At 45.3% G+C, this 26,090-nt stretch overlaps 1 protein-coding gene across 2 annotated transcripts in view; it reads right to left on the bottom strand.

The window, feature by feature from the left end:
- Positions 1–25,535, bottom strand: part of ELK3 (ETS transcription factor ELK3) — a 68,064-nt gene extending 42,529 nt beyond the window's left edge. The window contains exon 1 of one of the 2 annotated variants that reach the window (XM_077111711.1): positions 25,200–25,535. The gene's annotated coding sequence lies outside the window, so the exon portion shown is untranslated. Of the gene's footprint in view, positions 1–8,622; positions 8,702–25,199 lie in introns of those variants that run through there. The other variant, XM_077111713.1, reaches the window with a different exon arrangement.
- Between the last annotated feature and the right edge of the window lie 555 nt (positions 25,536–26,090).

Below are 26,090 nucleotides of genomic sequence, written 5' to 3'. Positions count from 1 at the left end.
TTGATTTTAATTTCAATGTTAATTTAATTAGTATTTTTGTGCTGCTACAAATCAAAAGACATGCTAAATTAAGTTTCCTGATTTGCAGAGCTGTTTTCACATACAATCACATAGTATCACATCTCATTCAGCTACAAACTACCTACCCAAACTGTGGGAGTGTGGAGCTGTTGTGTACCCCAGAAAAGGCCACATACTTTCAATCCATCCCTGTGGGTGCCAACCTGTTGTTTTGTTTTGTTATGTTTTGTTTTTATGGGCAGGCACCGGGACTCGAACCTGGGTCCTCTGGCATGGCAGGCAAGCATTCTTGCCTGCTGAGCTACCGTGGCCCACCCAGACCTGTTGTGGGTGGGACCTTTTTGGTTAGGTTGTTTCCATGAAGATATGACCCACCCAGCTCAAGATGGGTCTTAATCCTTAAAGGAGCCCTTTATGAGAGTGTAAAAGGCAGAAACAGAAAGAGAGAATTTAAAGGAAAACAATCCTGGAGGTGCAGAGAGGACACACTGAAACTCAGAGAGAAAGCCACTGGGACCAGGAGCCGAAAGCAATGCATCCTGGCAATGAGGGACCGGCAGATGCCAGGCATGTGCCATCACATGAGAAAGAGGAGTCCCGGATGCCAGCAGCCTTTCTTCAGAGAAGGTACCTTCCTCTTGATGCCTTAATTTGGACATGTGCACGGCCTTAGACCTCTATATTTGTAAACTAATAAATCCCCATTGTAAAAGCCAACCCATCTCTGGTATATTGCATTCTGGCACCTTTAGCAAATCAAAACATACCCCAACTTCAAACCCCCCGGACACTGGGACAGAAACAGGTTCTACCACTGTGACTGGAGAACACAGCCTTCCAATAACTGCTAACACTGTGCACGTGTCTCTAGAAATTCATCTAAATGAATACATCTCTTTTGTAAATCTAACATTAATTCCCCGATACCGAGAATCCTTCATGAAGTCCTATATCTTCACATGTAAGTACAATCAAGTCCAATTTATCTGGACATCATTACGAGGAATGTCAGTAATTCAGACAGTATATTACAGTTCTTATTAAATAAAAAGTTCAGGAAACTGTTGATACTTGAGATTTATGTATTTTTTTCAAACAAAGACCTGCTCTAAGTTAAAATGTTTCATCAGCCTAACATCATTTAACTGATTTCCCACAACTCTTAGCTTATAACATGTAGGAAATACCATAATATATCTTTCAAAAATATTCCCCAAATCAAATTTTGCTAATTAGAAAAATGCTTCTCGATCTCCTTTCCGTGACCAGACCTTACTTTGAAAGTATGAAATCTTATCAACTGTTTTAAGGCCCTTATGCGGAGTCAAACCCTGGCACTTCTGCATTTAGGAGGTCAGTCTAATTCTAAATGCGCCACTGCTCTTAGCAGAAGAGGGGGCCGCACAGCACCTGGTATTTCCCATATCCCGCTGACTTCACCCCACACTCACTGCCTGCAGGGCCTCCTGGCCTCTGGACTGTCTCTTCCCAGGTCACTGGAGCTGGTCAAGGACCATGGTCTCCGCGGCAGTCCGGGACCCACTTCCAAGCCCCTCCAAGGAAAAGTGCCACCTCTGCACCCAAACGCTCCTCCTCCTTTGCAGTTTATAGCCTAGATCTTGCCACAGCTATGCATAATGAGATTATTTTAAACAGTTTGTCAAATCTGAATAATATACATACCCCCTTAAAGGACCAAAAAACAGACAAACAAACAAACAAAAAACCTTCGTGGGTTCTCAGTACTGACAAATTATTCTCATTATACTCCCGCTTAAATATGTGCAGACAAAGCTCAGCTAAGCTCTGCAAGGTTTATAAACGTGTGCATAACGAAAAAGATGCAATTAACAGGGAAACGGGAAACGCGCACTGCTCCCCCAAATCCAATGAACAGCGTATCTTACATAGGACAGATGATGTTTTATTGAAACTCAACCACAACTCACAAAAAGGTTATGTCTGGCAGGGCTGTTTCAGCACAGGTTCTTTTGAGTAAGGTGCTGTTTATACCACTAGACCCGATAACAACTCAATCTTGTCCTCGCATCTTTCAACAAATACTTTTGGGGCACCTATTTTATGCCAAAACATAAAAACAGGTTTTATGCCTGGGTATTTGGGATCCATCTATGAACAAACAAGATAAACACTTCTGCCTTCATGGAAGTTACGTTCCAGTGGGCACAGACAGGCCATAAGTAACACACACGTACTAATGGCATCACAGGGCATGTTGGAAGCGAAGTGCTTGGAAAAATGGACCCGGGGTGCCGGGTGTGAGCAGGGTAAGGCTGTAGTACCACAGAAGGGGTCGTGGAAGGTGCTATAGAGAAGACGAGAGTTGAGAAATCACTTTGCTAAAAAAAGGTCAAAACTCAAAATAAAAAGTTTAAAAACACACACAAGATAAAATTATGGCACCCTTACAGATATAAATACGAACGGATGTTAAAGATCATTTATTTTAGTCATTCACCAATGAGGGAGCCAAGCAGATGTGAGAACGAGTTCAAAAAAGAAGCAAAAGCTCAGAAGCATTTATAGATGCATCTTTCCATGGGCGGGCAGCAGAATCAACCGACAGTCTACAGGGTAAGACAGAATCTGCACATTTATTAGTGAGAATTATTTTGCTATGGGTTATCTATAATTAACCAGGTTGCAAAAGAGATTCCAGGAAATCAGAATCAGATCACCTCGAATGGTCTCGAGAGTCCAGGCAATGCACAGCTTGTCACTGAAGCATAGAGTTTCCTCTGCGACGAGAGGCAGATGAGAGAATGAGCCATGTCGGTCTATTTGGGAAGGAGCATAGCGGATAAGAGCAGATCTTGAAGCCATATCCTCTGGGATAAAATGCAAGGTTTGGTCCTTTCTGGCTGAGGGGCTGAGGGTAGATCACTTCTCTATCCTCACGGGTAAAATGGGGATGATGATAAATATCTCCCTTACACGGTGTCAGAATTAGATGAGTTACTAATGATGTACTTAAACTGCACCTGGGACATAATATGTTAACTCCTCTATCTTAAATCGAAGGGAAACCCATTCACAGAGAGGTCATGATGTCATCAGACCTTGACGGCTCAAAGGCATCAATCAGCAATTGTGCATACCTCAATTTTTTCTTCATTAGGCACTGAAATCCTGGGAAAATCTCGTTACATGGTGACTGCTATTTATAAGGCAACTTGGAATATGCTTATGCTTATTTTTTGGACTATTATTTGAAAATGTACTCATAGAATTTTAAAAATTCTTGCAGAGGGCGGGCCACGGTGGTTCAGTGGCAGAGTTGTCACCTGCCATGCTGGAGGCCCAGGCTCGATTCCCTGTACCTGCCTGTGCAAAAAAAAAAAAAAAAAAAATTCTTACAGAAAACTCAAGACTCCTGAGCATATATTCTCTGAACCCTAGGTTAAGAAACTGGTTTAAAATGCTTAGTCCCGGCAGGCTGCCCTTGGATGCCCCCTTTCCCTGGGTTACTCCTACTTCCATCTGTCCTCCTATGCCACCTCCGGGGATCGGTGGGGGACAAGTAGATAAGGGCTACTGGGTCAGAAGGAGAGAAAGGGAAATGTTCCAAAAATAACACCCCGATGGAGTGTGACACCGACACAGCTTCCCATTGCTGGAGACGGAGTCCCTCTCCCCGCATCCTAAAGGCAGGCATGCCTCCACTGGCCGCTCGTGTCTAATGAAGCACAGAGAGGTGAAGCTGCTCCCACTCCATGGGTGGAAAATGGGACCAACGTCCAGGAAACAAGTGGGAGCAAGGAAATGCAGTCGGCACCCAGATAACACGCCAGCTGGCTGAGCTGTAAGTGCAGCAGGCAGGGAGGAGACAGAAGTCCACCCGGATCCTCCTGAATGGATCTGCGCGCGCACACACACACACGCACACGCACATGTGAACACCAGGCCTTCTCCTAGCACCTAGCCACAGTCGGTCTCACCAGTGATAGTCATTAATGAATTAAATTGACTTTCCCAATTATAAGGGCCTTATCTTCATCTTCTCTGTACATGCTGGGTATTATTTATTAAGTGCTTAGTATACCATTTACGTGCATTACCTCATTTAATTCTCCCAAGAGCCATTATAAGTTAGTTACAATTATTATTCCCATCGTGTAGATAAGGGATGTGTGAGTTTGTTAAGCTGCCAGAACTCAATATACCAAAAATGGAACGGCTCTTATAAAGGCCATTTTATAAAGGCTGTATTACAGTTCTAAGGCCATAAAAACATCCAAATTAAGGTACCAACATGAGGTTACCGTCACTCTGACAGCTGGGAAGGCACACGGCTGGCAACTGCTTGTCCCTGTTTCCAGTTCCACTGCTTTCAGCTTCTATGCCAGTGGTTTCCTCTCTAAGCATTCACTTAGCAACTCCGCAACACAACTCTGGTCTGGCTTGCTCAGCATCTCATGAGAAGGCACATGGTGATATCTGCCCGTGTCTAGGCATCTGATCTCTCTGTCATCCCTCCAAGCTCCAAACATCCATGTCTCTGTCAGCTCTGAACCAGCTGTTCTCCAAGGTCTGCATCTGAGGTTTCTTCAAAATGTCTCCCCGTTTAAAGGACTTTAGAAAACTAATCAAGACCCACCTCGAATGGTTGGAGTCACGTCTCCATCTAATCAGAAGGCCACACCCCTCGTCTCCATGGAGTTAATCTAATCAAAAGTTTCCGCCCTACAGTGCTCAATCAGGATTAAAACATGGCTTTTCTGGGGTGCATAATAGTTTCAAACTGGCACAAAGAAATTGAGGCACAAATGTGGGCCTCTAGAACAGTCTATTGACACATGGCCAGCAAAACACTGCAAACCATTGGTCGTAATCTGGATGAGCTAAGTCTAGAAATCGAGAGAAAGTATATAGTGACTTCTATTGCAAGGTGACACTGCGACAATATGCAAATGAGTCATCAGCGGGCTGGGCTTCTGAACCAGTGGTGTGAGCTGTGCGCCAGTCACATACGACAGGGACACACAAAAACGTGATATTTTAAGGTTTTTCAACTGTATCGCAAAAGCGAATAAACATCTAGAATCCACTTATTTCATTAAAAGATGACAAATTTAAACTATCACTTTACAAAACAAATTGTGGGAACTGGCAACTGATGAAGGAATAAAGATGAATTTTTAAATGCAGTAATACCTGCTTCATTTTGGGTAAAAATTAAAAATTCATTTCCTGAGTTTTCTGAAATGGACCTAAAAATCTTTTTCCATTCCCATCAATACACCTCTGTGAGACTGGCTTCTGTCTCGTGAGTATTATTAAAACAAAACACAGAAATAGTTTAAAAGCATCATCGCCTGTAAGTAACTCAGTCATATCCTAGATCAGAGAAGTCAGACAACAAGAAGCTCATTTATGCCACATTAAAAGCAAAATACTGATATAGTATTTTTTAAAGATGTTTACAGACATGTAGGAGGGGATTTCTATTTCACTTACAGCTTTTTTGGTTTGGTTAAAATAACAGAATGACAAAATGTGACAAGCACTGATCTATATAAATCACCTTTACATGCATTTTTTATGAATATGTACAGTTTTATAATTATTTTTCCCCATTTATTTTATGTCTAAGACATGTCTGCTGTCAGACATAATTTTACATCTGTTAAATCTAGTTTTAAAATAGGTGATTGTATCAAGATTTTTTTCATTTTCCTAATTTCTTTTTATTGCATTTTACAATAAAAATTATCCAACAATGTGTTGGAAATGTAAAAGTTTAAAAATCTTGAACAGCCTGTTAGGACTTTTGCTTTGCCTGCTCATGTATCCCTGGCCCTGAGATGAGGGTGTGGGTCAGAGCAGGTGGCCAGTAAATCTCTACCAAATGAATGAATGAATGAATACAAGTGAGGCTGGCAATCCCATGGCAATCCCTTCAACACTGCAACACAGCCTCCCACCAAATAAATGCAGGGACTAGAGCTGAGCAGGTCAGGCTAGGTGCAGAAGGCTTCATGGAGGGGGCTTGAGTACAGGCTTAAACACCTGGCGGGGGGGGGGGGGACAGCACTGAAAGCTGAGGGCAGGGATCACATGGGCACCTGGATGTCACCCAGCCCCAGCCTAGAGAGCAGAAGTCCACCAAGTGCCAGGTTGGTGGGGGCTCCTGAGCTCCCTCAAACTAAGAAGCACCAGCCTCCGGAACTGCCCGGCTGATGGGAGACTTAGCTGGACCCCAGGATTGCCAACTACCCCCCTCACCTGTACCCTGTGCCCTGGGGTGGATTCCGAGGGAAGCATTTAGAAGCTTAGGCATCAGGCACCATCAGTTTGCCCAAGCCCTTCGCTGAGGCCCTGGAAGGACCCTAGAAATATCATAATTGCAATTTTATGTATTTTGCTTACCAAGAGACTTCTTACCCGGAACTGCTTAAAGCTCTGGGTCCCACAAAACATGGCCGTGCCTCTCTGCCCCCTTAGCAGGTGCCTCCTTCCCCCCAGAAGCTGCTTTTCCTCTCCCTGGAGCTGGTTCTGCCCTCTGCCAGCCACCAGGCGTCGCCAGAGTCGCAACGTGAGTTGGGGCTGAGCAGAGCCGTTATGCAAAAAGTAGGTTTTCGCTTCCATTCTTAGAAGTCTAAATGTCCACTTATTCGTTCTCCTTTCTATTGATGGCAACCTAGAAACTTCTCTTTGCATGTTCCTGGTTTCATTTTGTGAGTTACACAGAGAGGGGCTGAGGAGTGAGTAGAATGATCATCTTTACTTTCCTAAAGCTTATATATGCTGTGGGAACTTGAAAACAGCCAGAAATGAGAAAGCGAAAGATTTCTGTGTAAGGAATAAATAGAGTACGTACTCAGCATAGGTCTTTTTGTTTAAAACTTGCATCCTTAGAGAAATGAGGATGAATCTGCATATTTCTTCCCTTAAATTCTCCATTTTCACCCCAATTTGTCCAGAGTGAAAATCTACTAAGTGTTTTTTGTGCCATTATATGATCACTGTCCAAGAGAAAGGGCAGAAACGATTTCATTATATAAAATAGACCACAAACTTGGTCAAAGAATTGGAAAATAACTTTTCGTATTATTTGGAGTCTACCGTAACTCAGCCAGAATAATTTCAAGGCCTTAAGTACATAAAGATAACATTTGGCAAACAGGCAGACATACACAAATTCTGAGGTCTCCATCAGTTTTGTGAGGTGGAACTAAGATTACTAAAATTTATTTTCAAGACATTTTAATTATTGTCACCATTGCAATGAAAAAAAAAAAGCCAACCTGCAAGGCCAAGTTCATATCCCTTAAAATCCTTTCTATCTACCAACAAATACTTGTACTCTCATTCATTCTGTGAACATCCATGATTCCCCATTTTTAAAAGAGTGATGTGAACAGGGAAAGTAGGTAACACTGGGCATATTTATTCACCCTTTAAAATGTGCTGTTTTTCAAATAATACTTCTACCTGAAGAAAGGCAAAGATTTTTTGGGGGAAGCCAACCAAGAGCTCTGTAGTAACAGGCCCGTGTGTGAAGCCCCTCTCTTTCCCAGAAGGTAACACAGTCAGTTCCCAGGTGACTTTTATGCGGGTGAGTCTTTGGAAAACTAGCTGAGAAAACACCCTGGAGCTTCTCCACTTCCTCCCGTATCCATATATCCATGCCCCGTTCCAGTACAGCCTACAGTCAGTCCCTCAACGCAGCCCAATGTCATCCCAGATCCTCAGACTGGGACTTGGCTTGCCACGCTGCCTCTCAGGGGCTCCTCTTTGCTCTCTGCCTTGGCACCTCCTAAGGTTCCTGGGACAGTCTCCCAGGTTCAGGGAAGACAAACAGGCGCCAGGCACACACCAGCTGTCCCAGGCGCACACACCTATTTTTCTGCATTTCAAAGAATTAAGTCAAGTTCGGCGAGGTGGTATATAGAAGAAACCTCAGCCCAGGGTCCGGGTCATTAGACTGTCCCACAAAGGGAGCTATTTGTTATTCGCTGTTATTTCTTTAGTGTCACACAGCAACTGACACACAACAGGCCCCTGATAAAATGTGTGCAATAAATTGCAATATCTTGGGATCTCAAATGCTTCACCCTGAACATGGGGACTGTGATCTGACTTCACAGATTCTTCTAAATCTGGCTGAAAGTCTGGTGGAGAATTTTTTTTTTTTTTTCACTTTTTATGTCTGGAGGGAAAAAAGATGGACTGGTCCCCTTCGTCCTGGGTGTCCCGACCTGCGCGGGCCGGGCTTGCGCTCTACAGCCTTCCCCACGCCTCCGGTCACTCGCTTCTTCGGAAACAACCAGACAAGACCGCTCCTGGGAGACAAAAGCAGCCCCGGGGCCTGCTCACCGCGCTTCCCCACGCGGGGCCGACCTGCCTCTGATCCCCCCTTTCTCCCCCCCGAAACAAGCCAGGGAGATTCCGCACGCGGGGGAAGAGCGCGCCAGGAAGCCACGGTACCCCCCCCCCCCCAGCAGACCCGCCCCCCCGGACCCGGGGCGGCCTCACCGGAGCCCCCCGGGGCCCCCACCCGCAGAGCGGCTCGCGTGCAAGGACGCGCTGCGCCCACAGCGCTTTTTCCTTAAACAGGTGGACGGTTCAGTTCCTCACATTTCGGGGCTACGGCTCCCGCGTTCGCGGTCTTCGGGCTGTTTTCCTGTCGCCCGCGGGAGGCGGCGCGTGCCCTCCCCAGTGCTGCAGCGCGACCCGCCCCGGCCCCGCCCACGGCCCCTCCCCGGCCCCGCCCACGGTCCCCTTCCCTCCGGCCCCGCCCACAGTCCCCTTCCCTCCGACCCCGCCCACGGACCCCTTCCCTCCGGCCCCGCCCACGGGCCCTCCCGGCCCCGCCCACGGGCCCCTCCACCCGGGCCCCGCCCCCCGGCCTGCGCGGGGCGGCCGCGCTTCCGCCTCTCCTGCCTGTTGTGAGGCAGGAAACGGGAAAATGGGCCACAGGAAACCTGGCCTCCTGCATCTGTCCCGCTCGGTAACTGCGGCTCCGGTTTCATTCGGCCTTGTGTGTCGGGTCTGTGTTAACCCTCGGCACGACGGCAAGAAAGGATGCGGCTGTTGTCACGTCCCAAGAAGACCCGAGGCGACTGTCCCCTCCGCTGAGCACTGGGCTCTAGGAATGCAGCCGAAGAAACACCAGGCAGGACCCCCAACCTAAGGGTCGGAAACCGTGGACCCAGAAAAAGGAGTCATCAGATGTCAGTGATTCGTTATTTTGTAATACTGAATACAGCGAGTGATATTTTAGATAAATACGATTACTAACAGTCCAGGGTTGCCTGAAGGATCCTCACTGAGGAGCTGTGCTAAATAAAACGAACAGAAGCTATAACTGCACCTTACGATAATCTGTCATAGGACTGTTTCAAATGCTGTGTCCCAAAAATATCACAACTGTTAGGCTGAACCATTGTGACACTGCCGTTTCTGTAGGTCAAAAACAAATACCAGCAATTTCATATGGACCGCCTAATATACATATAACCACACACAGAGAACAGATACACAAAATCACATCCTTATGTATTTGTTCCATAAACCCATTTGAGAATCTAAAATTCTCTGGTGTCCACACAAAATATAAAAAGTTTCAACAGTGTTTTGAAAACCCTAAAGGTCATTTATGAATCCCAAATTAAAGCCCAGTTCTAAAGGAAATATTAGTTATATCCTCTACCACACACAAAACTGAGATTCCATGAAATTCTCAAAAAAAAAATCCATTCCTTCCCTAAACAGGAGCTTTTCTCTTTATAAACGCTAACATTTGGCGAGCCCTTACTGCAGACCAGGCCTTATCCTGAGCCTGTCATACACGCTAATTTATTACCCTAGGTTTGCCATGGCCATGAGGCAGCCGAGGCTTGAAATGTGAAATAAGACGCTCAGGGCCAAGGGGAAGTGCAGGCAGGCAGACACATCCAGGAGTGCCTGGTCTGAGGTCCAGCACTTAGCAGGCTCACGCATCCGCCCTGGTAGAGGCCTCATTTCTTAAATGCACAGCCTCACTGCTAAGAGAAGAGTCTCATTTTAATTCGGGGGCGATTTAACAGTCCCACTAGGAGTGAAAAGAGGAAATTTCCTTGTTCATTTCCGGTCCTGCCTCATCTGTGACTCCAGCTTGGTTTGGTTTCAAGGAAAAGTCTTGAAAGTCCCCCCATCCCCCCACCCCACTAGTTTTATTGTTGTTTGAATCAATTTCCTTTTTAAAAAGATCTGGATATTGGTTTGGCTAGGCTCTGGGTTCATCCGATGGTAAATACTCGCGTTTGGTTGTGGATTATGAAAACTGGACACTGGAAGCTGTGCATTCCATACAACTCCGCTCCTACACGCACGCCGTGCTTCCACTCTCGGGCAGGTGTGCACTGGATGATGGAACAAGGGGAAGCGTGAGTGCTCCAGTCCGAAGAGAGGCCCGGAAGCACGCACTTCAGGGAACCATGAAAGAAGTCAGGGGCAACCCTTCAAGTGCGAACAGGTGCAGGGTGGGAATTCCACTCATCAGCAGGTACAGTACCTACGCCCGGCAGGTGTTCTAATACGTTTAAAAGAAACTTCTCTAGGGAACTCCTGTTTCAAGTTTTAAGAAAGCAGTCTGTGGGGTTTCTTGGAGAAACACAACATGCATATGAAAAATGATGCTGTTTTGCATTTGTTCAAACTTATTTAAAATCTTGCAAACTGTCCTTAGACTTGAGCTTCAAGTGAATGAGTTCTCTAATTTTCAGGGAGCATTTCCACTCAGATTATTCTTGATTCTTCTACTTCAGAGGCCTCTGCTTGAACAGAAATATTTTACCCAAATTTTCGTACTATTCATATTAATAAAATTCGATCAAATAAAATGTGCTCGGGGAAAAATTTCCGGACATATAAATTCTTGTTGCAACCCAGGCCTTATGTGATCACAGCCAGAGGTTTAAATTCTGTTTCAGCCTCATCAACAGGGAGAAAAAAGGGCAGCCTTGTTTCCATACTCACACAAAAGCTATCAGAGTATAATAAGTTCTTAAACTTAAAAGTATTTGGAAGGTTAAAATATAGGTTATCCTTTTGATCAATACATTCTGCAAATCATCTTTAAAATACATAAAAATAAAATGTCTTAAGGTTCAAATCAAGTCTTAGAATTTGTTTTTAATTCCGCAGTTCTCACATTAGAAAATGCTTATTTAGATAACATGTTGATGGTCTACAAAAATAAAAATACAGGAAATCTTACACTCCACTTTCACAAAAATCAAAACCATCATCTTTCAGATAAATGTGAAAGCTTTTCTGTGCTAAACTAAAGAATAAGATGGTGAAAGTCAAAAGTAGATATTCAGTGAACTGCGAACCCTTCTGCATGACACAAAATGATGGTGGTTTTTCCACATCCAGAAACTGGAACATTTCCTGCCAAAGCATCCTCCAAACTTCTATTGTGTTGAAACTGTAAAATCTTTCTAAATCAGGACTTCCTCCTATTATGCTTTAGAGGCGTCTTTCTGGGAAGGGTAGAGCCGAGGTAAAAGGTAGGAATTCCTGCAGCACCACCCAGTGGAAACATTCGGGAAAAAAAAAAAAGAAAAAACCAGCAAGCTCAAAATTTAATTAAAATATATAAATATGCTTTAACTCTTCTAGTTAAAAATTTGGACACAGCTCTTGCCCACAGACGGCAGCGGGCGATAGCGTTGGCTTAAGTCCGCCGCACAGGGGCCCGCCGACAGCCCCGCGCCCGGCCCCGCACCCGCCCGGCACCCACACACGTGGCGGGGGGGAGGGATTGGTGCAACCCTGGGGAGGGGCCGGGCCAGGTGCGCGCTGCAGCACCATCCCTTCCTCTTGGAAGGGCTCCCGAAGGACCCCGGGGCCCGGGAAGCCCGCACAGCTGCGCCCCGCGTCCCAGCGCTGACGCCAGCACCGGGCGTTTCCCGGTAAAAAGGTAACCGGCGGCGCCCCGGCCCCGCCGCCACCTGCGGGGCGCTTCCCAGCCACTGCTGCCCGGGGGCAGCGACCCCTCTCCTCTCCGCCAGGCTCTGCCCGGCGGTCTGGTCCCCGCCAAGCTTCTCCTGCAGGGCCACCTCCATTTCTGCCCCCACGGCCCACCAGGTCACTGCGTGGCCCGCGGCCTCCCCAGGGGTGGCCTCACTGCCAGGGGGCCGGGACACGCCTCTTTGCCCTGTCGCTGCTGCCCCCGCGCGCAGGACACGTCGGGCTGCCAAGATCCTCAGAACTGGATGAAGCAGTAGCAACCCCTGCCCCTACTTTTCCAGCTTTCCTTCGCAGAAAGCAGGGAGAAACTCTTTTGCCGTCTCAATAGGACTTAATAGAGTAGCATTTCTTCCATCATTTCTGGACGTTCACGTCACTTAAATAAAAAATTCAGCATCCCTGGGAAAGTTATCTTTCTCTCTTCCTGGAGTAAACCCACAGAAAACACTTTAAATATCTTTTTAAAATGATTTACGGAGACAGAAAATGACATGAGTTAGCTGATCTTGACATAAGGTAGAAGCCTATGATACAGCATTCTTGAACTGCTAATAATTTACAAAGAGCTGACAGTATTGGAAATCTTGTTCTTCTTCTGAAATTTAATATTTGTCAAAATGTGCTGGCTCCTGATAATGTCAAGATTTAGCTGGACAAGACTGACCTTAGCTGGTCTTTGGGTCCTACTGTTATACAGTAGCCTTGCAAAAGCAGTTAAAAGTTCTGGGTATTCCAGAGACTGAAGAACCACCAGGGACAACTGCTTAAGAGACTTTTAAGGAGCACAAAGAGCTACTTTACCAGGAAAGTTACCAAAAGCAAGGTTCTGAGCTCTTCCAGGCTTCTAGGTTCAAGCTTCACTGCTTTTCTTTGGCATTCTTCTCAGCAAAGCTCTTTCATGGTTTAGGAAATGCAGGCGCCATGCATAAACATTTGTACATAAATCTGGTATGATAATATATTCACTTTGGAAGGCATCTATAAAAAACAGTGAATCCGCAGTCTTCAAAATATCACCACCTGCTCATGTGGTGGACACGTGTGGGGATGTTAGCTGCATCTACAGCCGCGAAGGTAGGAATGATCCCATTTATAGCTCTCCTCTGTCTGCATGCATATGTTTCTCTCACATTTTTGTGCACGAATTTCAAGTCTGGCTATATACAGAGTCATGGTGCCAAAAGAGGAGGGCTGCTTCTAAATTTAAATAACTTCTAAGATTTAAAGTTCTTTTTAACGTGAAGCAAAAATATAACAGTGTTAAGATAAAACTGGTAGCAAAAAGGAGTCTCTTTTTGCACTGAATGTCCATTTAAAATCAAATCTGACTTGTAGATAAACTGTGGTAAGTGGAACTCATTTAAAATACCTTGGTGTTCCTTGTGAGCAGTTATTTCTAAGAAAACTGTTGTAAAAATAGACAATGAGTGATTTCAAAACTACATAACCTCCTAACAACTCATGCTTAAAACTTTTTTTTAATTAACCCACAAAATGTATTGAGCAAATGAACAAAAGAGCATGAAAAATGTCCTAGATTCAACAAAGTGAATGAACCTTGAGGACATTATGTGGTGCAAAATAAATCAGAAACAAAAGGACAAATATTATAAGGACTCTTTTAGAAAATACCTATAAGAAAATTGGGGCCTAGATTGTAAACTCTTATAGCAGACACATTTAGTCCAGCGCTGTTAATGTTTTTTCTAGATTTTGAGCTGCTGTGCTATTATATATAGCCTGGTCTCTCCCTGGGCACTTTGGGTACTGTGTGACAGCTAAGACTCAGAGTCAGAGTTCTACAGCTATCAAAGTCTGCAGTGCCACATGCAACAACTGTTAAAGAAACCAAAAAAGAGATGAGGCTTCAATTAGAGATAAGATTAAAGCAATTGGGTTGGGATTAAGGTAATTCAGAATACAGGGGTAAGGAGGACATTGTTGGTATTTTAGAACTTCAACTAGTGTATGAAACCAAAGGAAGAGAAGTTTATATTGTTCAGAACCTAAATTTTCTGCAGCACGTAATCTAATTTAGCCTATCTGGATAGCTCATATAAACAATCCAAACACATGGAGCCCAGAATGGGAATGAAGGCTTGTAAATCTATATAGCTTAAGATACATCCCAGACTATGTTGGGCAGTTAATTAAAAAGTTTTGGCAACCCTAAAGAACACCTAGGGCTCTATCTGAGATTCTACAGCAATCCCATGCACTATGATTACTTTCCAGAAACCCCAACCTCCAGATGGGTTCCTAGGCGAGATGAGTCCTGAAACCCAGAGGCGCTATGAACTAGTTCCATCTCCCTATCCCATATCTACAAATAGCCCAAATATACCTAAAGATGGGGAGAAGGATCAAAGGAGAAGGTGAAGTTATAACAGAGAAGATAGGATTTAACAAATGAGTATGAATGCTGCATCATTATACTGATATTTCTTTTAGTCTCCAATGTCTTGGGGTAACTAGAAGGAAAAAATTAAAATTGTGGAACTGTAACCCATACCAAACTCTGAGATCTGTTCTACAACTACTTGTTACAATGTACTTTGAAATTTTTTGCTTTTTTGTATATGTTACATTTCACACACACATACACAAAATTGTTGGCAAAGTCCATTGAGAGACTGGAGAAAAACTATGGTGCTATTAAGTTTTACCATTGGAAAAAGCCCTGATACTGTCTCAAATATTACGGATTCCCAAGTCAATAGGCCAAGCTCTTGATCTTCAGGCTTACTCTTGTGAAGCTTATTTTTGCAGTAGAGAAGTTAAGCCTACTTATAGTTTTGCCTAAGAGTTACTTACACAAAACCTCTTTTATTGCTCAGACGTGGCTCTCACTCTCTAAGTCCAACTCTACAAGTAAAATCATTACCCTCCCCCCTACATGGGACATAACATCAGAGGTGAAAGTTGCCCTGGCAACATGGGACATGACTCCCAGGGATGAGCTTGGCCCTGGCACTGTGGGATCAACAATACCATCCTGACCAAAAGGGGGAAAAGAAGTGTAACTAGTAAGGTATCAGTGGCTGAGAGAGTTCAAATACAGCCAAGAGGCTACTCTGGAGGCTACTCTTTTGCAATCTTCAGCTAAATACTGCTATTTATCATGGTTTGCTAAACCCCAATCAAAACCATTCCTGCCAACCCTAAAGAACACCTAGGGCTTTATCTGAGATTCAACAGAGGTTCCACGCACTATGATTACTTTCCAGAAATCTACAATTCCCAAATGGCTCCTAGGCCAGATAAGTCCTGAAACCTAGAGGGGCCAACCTCTACAGAACATCAACTAGCTCCATTCCCCTATCCCATAATACTGATAGCCCTTTCCAATATGAAAAAGTTAGAATGGGCATAGCCCAAATACCCCTAAAGATTGAGAGAAAGATCAAAGGAGATGGTGGAGTTACAATAGAGAAGATAGGATTTAACAAATGGAAATGATTGCGGCATCATTATATTGATGTTTCTTTTAGTCTCCAGTGTCTTGGAGCAGCTAGAAGGAAAAAAACTAACATTGTGGAACTGTAATCTGTTCCATACCTACTTGTTATAATGTACTTTTAAATATGTTGCTTTTTTGTATGTATGTTATATTTCACAATAAAAAGTCCTTTTAAAAAATGTCCTATGGACAGACCAACAATTCATCCATTCATTTCAGGCTAATGTTGAATTTTCTCCACCAACAGCATCCAATGGAAGACAACAACTGCTGATGGCATTAGCATCAAACAACTGATACATACCCCAAAGCACCCCTGCTGCCCAGGAATTCCCAGTTGCGAATCTGTCCTCCATTAACTTACCTCTGCCCTTTTGAAATGTCCTCATACAACTTGTTACTCTACTCATTCTTCCAATATTTGTTTGATGTGACTATATTAACTGCAACGTAAAAGCCAGATCCTGCTTTAGGTTCTCTTTTTTCCCCCTTGCTAAAATAAAGTAAAGTAAAAACCTAAAGCTGCACTTTCTACCAGATAAAATAGTTTCATCATCTGGTGCATGTATGAACTTTCATGTTTCTGCTGCCTTAAAGGCAAACAACCAAGTCTTAATATTTAGGTTAAAGAAAAACAAAGGATGTGGCAAGGAGGAAGGCAGATGCATCCTTGGGCTGGGCTCTGATTTAAATCACATTTATAGAGGGCAGTGGCCCTCCACCTGGCTGATACCAAAAAAATACGTTTGTAATTAAAGAAATTCACTCTATTCTGTTTTCAGAAATTTTTAATACTCTTTGAAATTATGCCCTTCATCCAAGTGGTATAAATGCAGAGTTGAACGTTGGTGCTAAAGAGACTTGCGAAAGAAATTGTTTTGGTCTCAGTTCTCAAAGAGGGGGTTGGCACCTCTGCATTCCGCTAGGGGTTCACCATGGATGCAACAACATATCCCTGATTGGGGTTTAACCACGTCTAAATGACTCAGAATGTCACTCAAGGCATACGCAAGCATTTGTTCTAAAATGCTTTAAAAAAGGAAAGAAAGAAAAGCACTGCTATACTTTCTAGCTCTCTGGTCTAAGTGGCCAGCATGGGGTCCTTGGGAATTAGAGACATGAGCAGAAATAACGTCCCTACTAACATTAATGAATTCTCAATTCTAGAAGACTTCAAAATGCAAGAATATGCAAGAAAATTGAGGTACTGTATCTCACAGTCTTCCAAATATGGTAATATTTGGGATGGTTTGGCCACTTGTTTGTAGATTCCTAATGAGACTTACTGAAGTTATCAGGAATCTAAGCTTTTTCCTCTCCTACAAATGATATACAGCCAGGTTCTCTCCTGATCTCGCAGTGAAGCAATGATTCTTCAGAGTGGAGAAGTTTCGTAAACATCCCCTTAGGCTTCTACTCTCCATGCACATCTAGGGCTCAAGTCCCACAAGGGCAGTGACTCTGTATAAAGAAGCAAACACTGAGGTCGCTACTCACCATCCGCCTGCGTTCCCGCAAGCGCGCACAGACACACACACAGACAAAGTCATCGACTCCCCTCCCAGTGCTTCTCTCTCATTTTCAAAGGAACTCCACCACGGCCTGCAGGCTATTCTCAAAGGTCAAACTTTCCAAACTCTTTAATAAGGGGATAAAAAGTAGAGAATTTCCAGGTCAGTGGGTACTAACCAGAGACTTGTTCTTAACTTTTAGTGTTACAAAATCATTCGAACACCTACAGTGCTTTACTTGCTTTTAGTTAGTGAAGTAACTTGCTTTACTCGCTTTAGTTAGTAAAGTAGTATGAGGCTGAGAACGCACAGGTGCGGGCAGTGCAAGAAAATTCAAACTCACGCTGCAGTTAGCCTGGAATAAATACCGAGGCTTGTTTCATTGTTGTTGTTGACAATTAAGTGAGATGAGAAAAATTTGCCCAGTCTTGCATTCTGGTTAACCAAGATTTGACTATCAACAAATCGCTCCTTGGCTAAACACCCAGCTGAAATGAACAGCAGATCTAGCCACCTTCGCAAAAACAATTTAGCCACCAAGTCATCCATCCATCATCAAACAGGAGAGAGTCTACTATCTTAAAACTCAGTAAAAACGTCCTTAATTACAAAAAGTCATGAACAAAAGCTACACGCACAGCTTTGGTATAAGGGAAGAAGGACTTGTAACTTTGAATATCGTGGTACTCCAAAACTGGTTACCCGCAGGGAACCATGAAAAGCTGGTCAACTGCAGTCTTTGAGAAAGGACTAATATTGGTTGCTCTAGAATACTTAATGGTAATATGGAGCACACTTCACATTTAGATTATTTTGAGCTGTACTAGCCTATGAATTATTTTACTGTTAACCAACCATTCTCAGTATAATAACTGTGATAGCAACAACAGGACTAACGTTTGTCCTCTCGAGTATGAACAAACTAACCCCAATTTCTGTACATCTTCTATTCCTACAAGTCTGGACAAAAACCTACAGACAATGATAGAGACAATCTTCTTGGCTGTCTTTATGATTTACCAAGAGATTAATGGTATTAATCCCTAGTAATTTACTGCCCACTATTAATCCCTGGTAATTTACTGCCTAAGGAAGAGCTGAATTTATGCATAGCACCCAAAGGGTTTTAATAAGTCCGAAGGCAAAATGGTGAGGGAGGAGGGAAGAGATCTTGACAAGTTTGTTTTCCCTGACTTAGATGGTGTTAATTCATTGAGTGCCAGGTATTGTGCAAAAGGGCTGGGATACATACAAGGATGAGAAAAACAGTTGCAGGCGCAGAGCAGGCTTACAGGCTGATGGGGACAAGACGGTAACGCGTCATGAAATGCACACACACAGAGTCCCTCGCTACCCCAAACAGTGGGTTTGAGGGTTCTGACCTCAACTCCAGGTCGTGATGGCTAACATGCGGTCCAGGCTACCTGGTCCCTGAGTTCTGCATAGAGTATTAATGAGAGTGAGGGACACCAGCCCTATCTGCAGAAATACGTACTTGAAACTACCCAGTGCCCAGGCATGAAGAGCAAAAGTCTGGAAAGATAATGTGCAAATAATGAGCAGATAATAAGGAAACCTGTAGCTGAAATCTGTGGCAAAGGTTCCAAAGGCCCAAACAGTCAATTGTAGCCTTTCTGGGGGACCAAAAAGTCTTCTGCAGGGAAGTGATGGTTGAGCTAAGATCTGAAGGATGTCTACGAGTTAGATAAGGAGGGGTGTGAGAAATAGGTTGGAGTGGGGGGGTGGGGGCAGGGGAAGAGAACTCCAAGAGCAGGGAACAGCACTTGCGAAGGCTCGGTGGCCAGAGGGCCAATTGAGCATTTGAGGAATTGACATCAGGCCAGTGTGGTGGACCCAAACCACAACGTGCGGAATATATTAAGGATTTTGGGTCTTTCTAAACTCAAGCCCCTGGAAGATTTTAAGGAGAGGAGTGACATGGTCAAATCCGGGTTTTAAAGGACTGCACGGGTGCAGAAGGGACTGAAGTGGGACCAGGGAGAGCAAATATGGGGACACTCAGATAGAGCAGTGGCAGATGGAGAGTATTTTGAAAGATTATCCAAAGAAAGTCGAAGGGATTTAATCTGGTGATCAAAATCTTATCTGAGCCGAATCAGCACCCAAACCAGATGTAGCCACTGGACGAAGAGTCGGCAGATCACTGGAAATGAGCGCGGCCTGCTACAAACCTCGAAAGACCAAGGAAGAAAGGCAGTCGTACAACCATGACTGACCTTCCATTGGGGTTTTCCTTATTAAGTGACGGGCCAAAATGGGATTGCAGAGGAAACTTTTGGGGAACCACATTTCTCACCACAAAATAGCAGAATTTGTTTAAATTGCTGTACAAGTCTGAAAGTCAGCTGTTCGGGGGTGACAGCAAAAATCCACCCAACACTTTGACAGCTCTCAGAAGAATTCAAGTTCTTTACTCCAAAAAATTAATACACTAATAAGATTTTTGACCTGGAACAGATTATCCCAGCTTAAATAATTCATCCACTTTGCCAACCAGTTGAGGAAACTGAGGCCCGGGAAGATTTAGTAAGACCCTCTCAACATAATTAGTTTTAAGGGACTAGGTTTTCTCCTACACATTACTTCTGCTTAAGGTAGAAGGGAGTTTTTTCTGATGTTTTACTTTTTATTGAGCACATTAAATAAAACACTGCAGTGTTTTATCAAGGTGTTCTGGGGTTTAACAGTTTACATAGTAGAATCATGAAATTGTCATAATGCAATAAAAAAGGGCTCGGGAACGTTTTGGGGCGATGCTGATATTCTCTGTCTTTTGGGGAGTAGTGAACAGCAGTATATACAATTATACCTACGATCTGTGCATTTTAATATATGTAAATTATATCTCCATTTTAAAAAGTAGACACCAAAGGTTTCAAATTCTCTTTTCTGTTGCTTAAAAGAACTCTCACCTCGCCAGAGGCTACGAGAAGGCATCCAGCTATATGCACCTCATCTGTTTCATATATAAACATAAATAATGATGAATTGTTCATAGATATGGTCACTTTTAAAATATTTATAATGCTATGCACTTTAGAAACTTCCTTTGAGAATGTAGGAGTAAATTCATCTTAGCCCAAATCAAATTAGAACACACTAGTATAGCCATCTTTTAATTTCTTTAAAAATATGCAGGCAAATCTCACAGCCAACTTACAAGTAATCCCTTTAATTATTAGAATAATTTAGTAATTACTTTCCAGGAAATGTAAATGAACACACGTCAAGAGTCAGTGATCTGGGCGGGCCACGGTGGCTCAGCGGCAAGAACATTTGCCTGCCATGCCAGAGGACCTTGGTTCGATTCCTGGTGCCTGCCCATGTTAAAAAAAAAAAGAGTCAGTGATCTCACCCCTGGTTGCAGTCCAAATCCAATTATAATTTACTGAAACGACAAGTTCAAAGTTTTTGTTTAAAATGGCAACATACATGTAAATTTCCAGTAAAGGTTGAAAGGCCATTTTTATTTTGGTTATAGGGAGAAATCATGGGGAGTCAAACTTCTGAATAGAAAAGTTACTTAAAAGACTGAATGAGGCCTGTAAGATGTGCTAACAAAGGTTAAATACACACACCCTGATAATTCAATTTACCAGGGCTGCACTTCAAGTGGCAAAGCCAGAGTTTGCAAGGTCTCAAAGCCATAGTTTCAATGAGAAAGCTGAATGGCCTCGATTCAAACTGGCCACAAGCAAAAGTAATCTTGAGCTACAAATCTCAAAGACCAATTTCAAAGTTTGCAAAGCTCCGGATACAAAATGAAGTGGCAATAAATAAGAACTGTCTAAGCGGACAAGGTGCGCCTTCCTTCCCCCTTTTCAGGTAGAGAAATTTAAGGTGTCTTTTCAGTGTAACCTAGTTTCTCTTCTTTCAACGTTCATTAACATTCTATTTTGATGTGTTGTGTCCTGGACTTCCTGTTACTACATCTTGATATTCAACTGCAAATCATGACTCATTGTTAAATCATACAGAAACTCATCAAAATCCCAAATTTCACAGCACAAATGAATTCAGTCTTTCAAGAGGGCAGCATTCTTAGAATATGACTTGAACCACACAGGACAAAAACACTGTACAAGTCCGTGTAGAAATCATGTCAATCTATTGTTAAGTCAACCCATTTACTAAATTAATAAATGCAAGCTCTCAGTGCGGTAATTTTGCTCACAGTAGCAGATATCAAAATGGGTCACAGGACACATTAAATGATAATAAGTCACAAACAGCTTTATTGTGCGATCTCAAGTAAAAACGGGATGCATGCATTTACACAAACTGGAAAGATATGCAACACGTGAGCAGTGGAAGTACAGGAGTTGTTTATCTTTTTTTTGGTTTGTGGCTTTTTGTATCTTCCAAAACTGATTCAGGTCAATAGTTAACACCTCACTAAGCTGAGCTTTAAAAATACTGTTACGTTAGTGTGGCCTCAGGTATGTTATGAATCAGTTTATGGAGGCAAAGAGAAATAATGGATAACTACGGATCTAAAAACAAACAAACTGGCCTGAAACGCACAGACAAACGAGAGACGTGGTGTCCTTCATTCAGATCACCTGAGTGACCACCCATCCTAGCAGGTGTGCAAAGGGGCCGCCCCTTCCAGAAGGATCTGCAAGCCACAGTGTGGGCTCGCCAACCTGAGCAAGACTAGAGTGGACAAAGAGCCCATTTCTTTCAAAGTTCAGTGAGGACCCGGGTCTGGGAAACATGGAGATGACTGTAATTTCCTAGGCCTGGAAGGCAGCAAGCCACCAATTATTAAGTGGTAATCACTATCAGCAAAAAAGGACTCTCTCCTCCAGAAAGCCATATGCTTGGATCATTTTTTAATATGTTTGGGGTTTGTCAATAGGTTTTGCAGCACTACAACTGATTCTTTGAATCAGCTAGAGAAATATAATTGGACAGCACAGAACACTCAAAATCCAGTATCTGACAGCTAAGAAAGGAATATTTTAATTTACGTACACTGCCTGGAAGTCCTTTAAATCTTTCAGGAAAAGGTTCAAGTTCCAAAAAGTTATTACATATATAAATTTTAATATAGGATCTCAGATTTACATTTGCGGCACATTAGCAGTCTTAAATTATTTAATTACTTTAAATAAGAAAAAGAGAAGGTCTTTAATAAATGTTTAGGAAACTGCAAAATTCAAAATGGGCCAGAAAAATCACAGCTTCCCACCCACCCACCCCCATCTGAACCACTACATTCTGGTCTAAAAAGCATTTGCGCCAAGTGAGTGAAGTGGCTATGCCTGTGGAAGTTCAGAAATGGTCTAATTCAGCTCACCAAGACAGCACCACCATCAGTCCATTCTACTGCATATCACTGACCACAGAGAGAGGAATTCAAGGATACAGTGTGGCAGAAAAGCACAACTGACAACTTGTAATGTTCTATTAGCTGAATGAATACATGTGAAAGAATCTTCATCATCATTATTATTACTTTAAATCAAGTTGTCTCAATCTGAGCACTACTGAAATATGAGGCCAGAAAGTTCTTTGTTAGGAAGGGGTTGCCCTATGGATGTTCAGCAGCACCCTTTCCCTGTATTCTACCAACAAGACCCTAGTAGCACCCACCCCCTCCAGTTATGACAACCAAAAATGTCCCTAGACCAGCCAAATGTCTCCTGGGCAGCAAAACTGCCCCCTGGTTGAGAACCAGAGACACAAGTAAATCTTAAGCACTGCAAATAATAACTTATTAGAATGAAGAACTCTAGTCACCTGTCTTTTATTTTGAAGGAAATGTGCTCTTGAAAAGAAAGCATTTACAACCTCCACGCTTAAGGAACTCTCAGGCAGAATGATGCTAGCTTTTGAAAGGTCCTTTCCTATCTATTATAGTATAAGTCTGGGCATCCTGTGCTGTAGCTTTCAGTGCAAGAATTTAATGAGCATCTACTGTGTGCCGGGCAGAGTGCACTCCTGCCCACTGACTCACAACCTGGTGGGGTGGTTCTGCTGTTTTTAGGACATGCTTTGCCACCTTAAAGGAAATGCCAACACCTTAGAAACCTCAAGAGAAGCAGCGTGTCCTTGTCAATAAATGAGCTGCACAGTTCCAAACAGACTCCTTAATTCTTGACCCTTTTTCACACATTTCTAGGCAACATTCAAAAGTTCAAGAAGTGGGGTGGGTGGGTGGGAGGCCTGTTGTTATATTTAGCACAGAAAGGCCATCACTTTTCATACTCGGGGTTTTGCCACAAGAACATTACTGGAAATTCTAAAAACACTTATGGACAGTATTCTTTACTGTCTGACCCACATGCCCTCCTAATCCAATTTGTAATTTTATAATCCTCATAAATTGAGACTCATATCTAACCTTTCCCAAATAAATGTGTGTCAGAGGGAGGGGGTGGGGAGGGAGAGAGATCAGAGGGTATTTTGTTTGGCAATAAGGCTCAGAAATCGATTTCAGCTCATTAATAGATGCCTGGAACACGTTTGGCTTCTCATCAAGCTCCCCTCCCGACAAAGACTGAAGTCAGACGGGAGAAGATGGGCGTGTTTCAACTGCCTGGGCTGCACAAAGTTCACGCGCACACAGCCACCGCACACCCCTGGTCAAGAAAAACCCGCACGTCCCCGACCCAAAATGGCCCAGGGCGGCTTCCAAGTTCTCAAGACGCTGCACGGAGAAGCCGCCCTTCCACGCGTCTAAACCTCTAAGTAGATAAAGCCGGAGCTTGTCCCCCTCTGCAAAGCGGGGCTCCCCGGGCTGACAGTGGCTGCACAAAACCCCTCCTGTGTGCGGCGGCGGAAACTCCTAATGAGATTAGCTGGTGTGTGTGCAGACATTACTTAGCAATGACTAAAGGGGCTCTCTCTTCCTGCAGCAGCCAGTGGAAAATTCAGGGAACTTTTTCCCCCTGCAGCAGCAGAGTGCGTCCCTCTAACCCTCTCCCCAGCCAACTCAAAAAAACAACCCGGCCTCCCCCCCGCCCCCGCATCCCGGCCCCCGGGCTGCGGAGTTGGGGGGCGGGGGTGGGGCTTAGCGCCCCGGCCAGGGGCTTTGAAGGAGGGGGTGGGTGCGTGGGTGGGAGGGGGCGGCGGGGAGAGTCCCCTCGGAGCACCTCAAAGGAAACTGTAAAAAGGCACGAATGCATAAACCTGAGAAGGAGCAAACCACAGTTTCTTTGTGAGCTCCTCCAGTGAGTCATTTGCAAGATGCTGTCTGCTGCCAGTTTCAAAGCGGAAGCGCATGGCAATTAGTCTTGCCGTTTCCAGACAAGCCAGAAACTCTCCCGACACTCGTGTTTTTTTTTCTTCTAAAAAGCCCCTTTTTGCAGTTTCTGAAATAACATTTCTTGCCCCCACCCCACCCCCACCCGCAGCCTATCCTCAGCATGCTTCGGTTCTGAAAAACCTAAAACCGGGATTTTTTTCTTTTCCTTTTTTTTGCATTACTATTTTTTAAATCACGCCCCCCTGCCCCCTTCCCAGTTAGAGTGGTGTAACATGACCAGCGACCAGACCATCATCTTCTGGCGGGTCCTTCTCCCAAACTGTGTCCAGTAAAGACGCCGCCGGCTTTTCAATGTCCGACTGGGGTGTAAGCCTGGGTGGGTGACTCGGGCGGGGGTCACCCGGCGAGCGACAATGCACGCAGCCCCCAGCCCCGAGTCTTCATCCCACCCACCCCCACCGTCCCCTCCCTCTCCATGTCGTTCCTCTCTCGGCGGAACCGAGCACCGGGGTCCTCCGTCCACCCGGAGCTCCCCCCGGGGGGTCGCCGCGCTCCAGCCTCCACCCCGCGCAGCCCGCCCCGACCACCCCTCTTCCCCGGCACCCAGCGTCGAGCCCCCCACCGCCGCCTGCAACTGTCCCCTTGGCCCCCGACCCCAGCTCCCCGGGGCTCGCGCCCAGGCGACCCTCCTCCCGGCTCGCAGCTCAGCCCGAAGGCGGAGTGTCGCGCAGGGGGTCCCCCGCAGCCCCAGCCCGGGGGCGCACGGCCGCCGCGCGGGATTGGGGGTGCGGGAGGTGGCGGCAGGCGGCGCCGGGCCAGGGGCGTCCCGGCGGCGCCCCCCTCCCCGCCGCCGGCACTCGGCGCCCACCTCCCCCCTCCCCGGCCCGCAGCCCACCCGCCCCACCCCCCACCCGGCCCGAGGAAAGAAAGAGAACAGCCGAAGGGAAACTTTGCAACTGTCCAAGCAACAGGCAGAAGCCCTGTTACCTACCCAGATGTGGGGCAGCGCTCAAGCTCCTTCTCCGGGGCGGGGGGGTTTCTAGGAGGAACCGGGCGAAAGCCCCCGACTTTCCATGCTGACAGACGTCTGCAGACGCTCTGTTGCTCTTGTAATGAGATCCGGATTTTTTCCCCCTTTTTTTTTTTTCTTTCTCTCGCTCCTCTTTTTTTTTTTTTTCCCTCTGGTGTGTGCGAGAGCAGGAAGTTGGAGCAGTCAGGCCGAGCCGGCTCACTTCCTTTACTGCATTATTCCCCAGGCGGTGTGCAGTCTGTGTAAACAGGCTTTTCCGCCCCGCGCCGCGCGCCCCGGCCGCGGCCGAGCGCGGGGGCTGCCAGGCGAGGCCCGCGCATTCCCCGCCGCCCCGGCCCCGCGCGCTCGCCCCGCACCGCGCGCCCCCGCGCCCGGCCCTCCCCGCTTCCTGCTCGGCCACCCCAGGGGAGGAGCCTCCAAACCCGCCGCCGCCTGGAGCGGCGGCTGCCCCTCCCCGTTGGGGGTGGGGGGGAAGGGGGGAGGATTCGGCCGGGAACCCAGAGGAGCCTCCCCCCGGCCGCCCCCCGCCTCCCGGATGCGGTGGGAACGGGGATTCCCCCCCTCAGCTTCCCGGGTGTCCCCGCCGTGGAGATCACACCGGGGACCTTGATGGAGTTGGGCCCCTACCCAGCTGGCCTGCGGAGAGAGACAGCTGCCTGCCAGCTTGGATGGAAGAGTTGGGGGTCATGGGGAGTGGGGTTCAGGGCTTGGTTGCTCTGGGCAAAGGGCTGCTTTTATTGGGGGGCGGAGGAATGAGTGTTTAGGGTGAGAAGCTGTTGGATGTGCAGAAAAGGAGGCACACTTCCTGTCTGAGGATGGACACAGTTCCTGTCTGGGTTTTTTTTAAAAAAA

This window comes from Tamandua tetradactyla, chromosome 7, assembly GCF_023851605.1.
Source record: "Tamandua tetradactyla isolate mTamTet1 chromosome 7, mTamTet1.pri, whole genome shotgun sequence".
In the NCBI taxonomy this organism is placed as follows: domain Eukaryota; kingdom Metazoa; phylum Chordata; class Mammalia; order Pilosa; family Myrmecophagidae; genus Tamandua; species Tamandua tetradactyla.
Note: the sequence above shows the minus strand (reverse complement) of the source record. Positions and strands in the feature narration are given on the sequence as shown.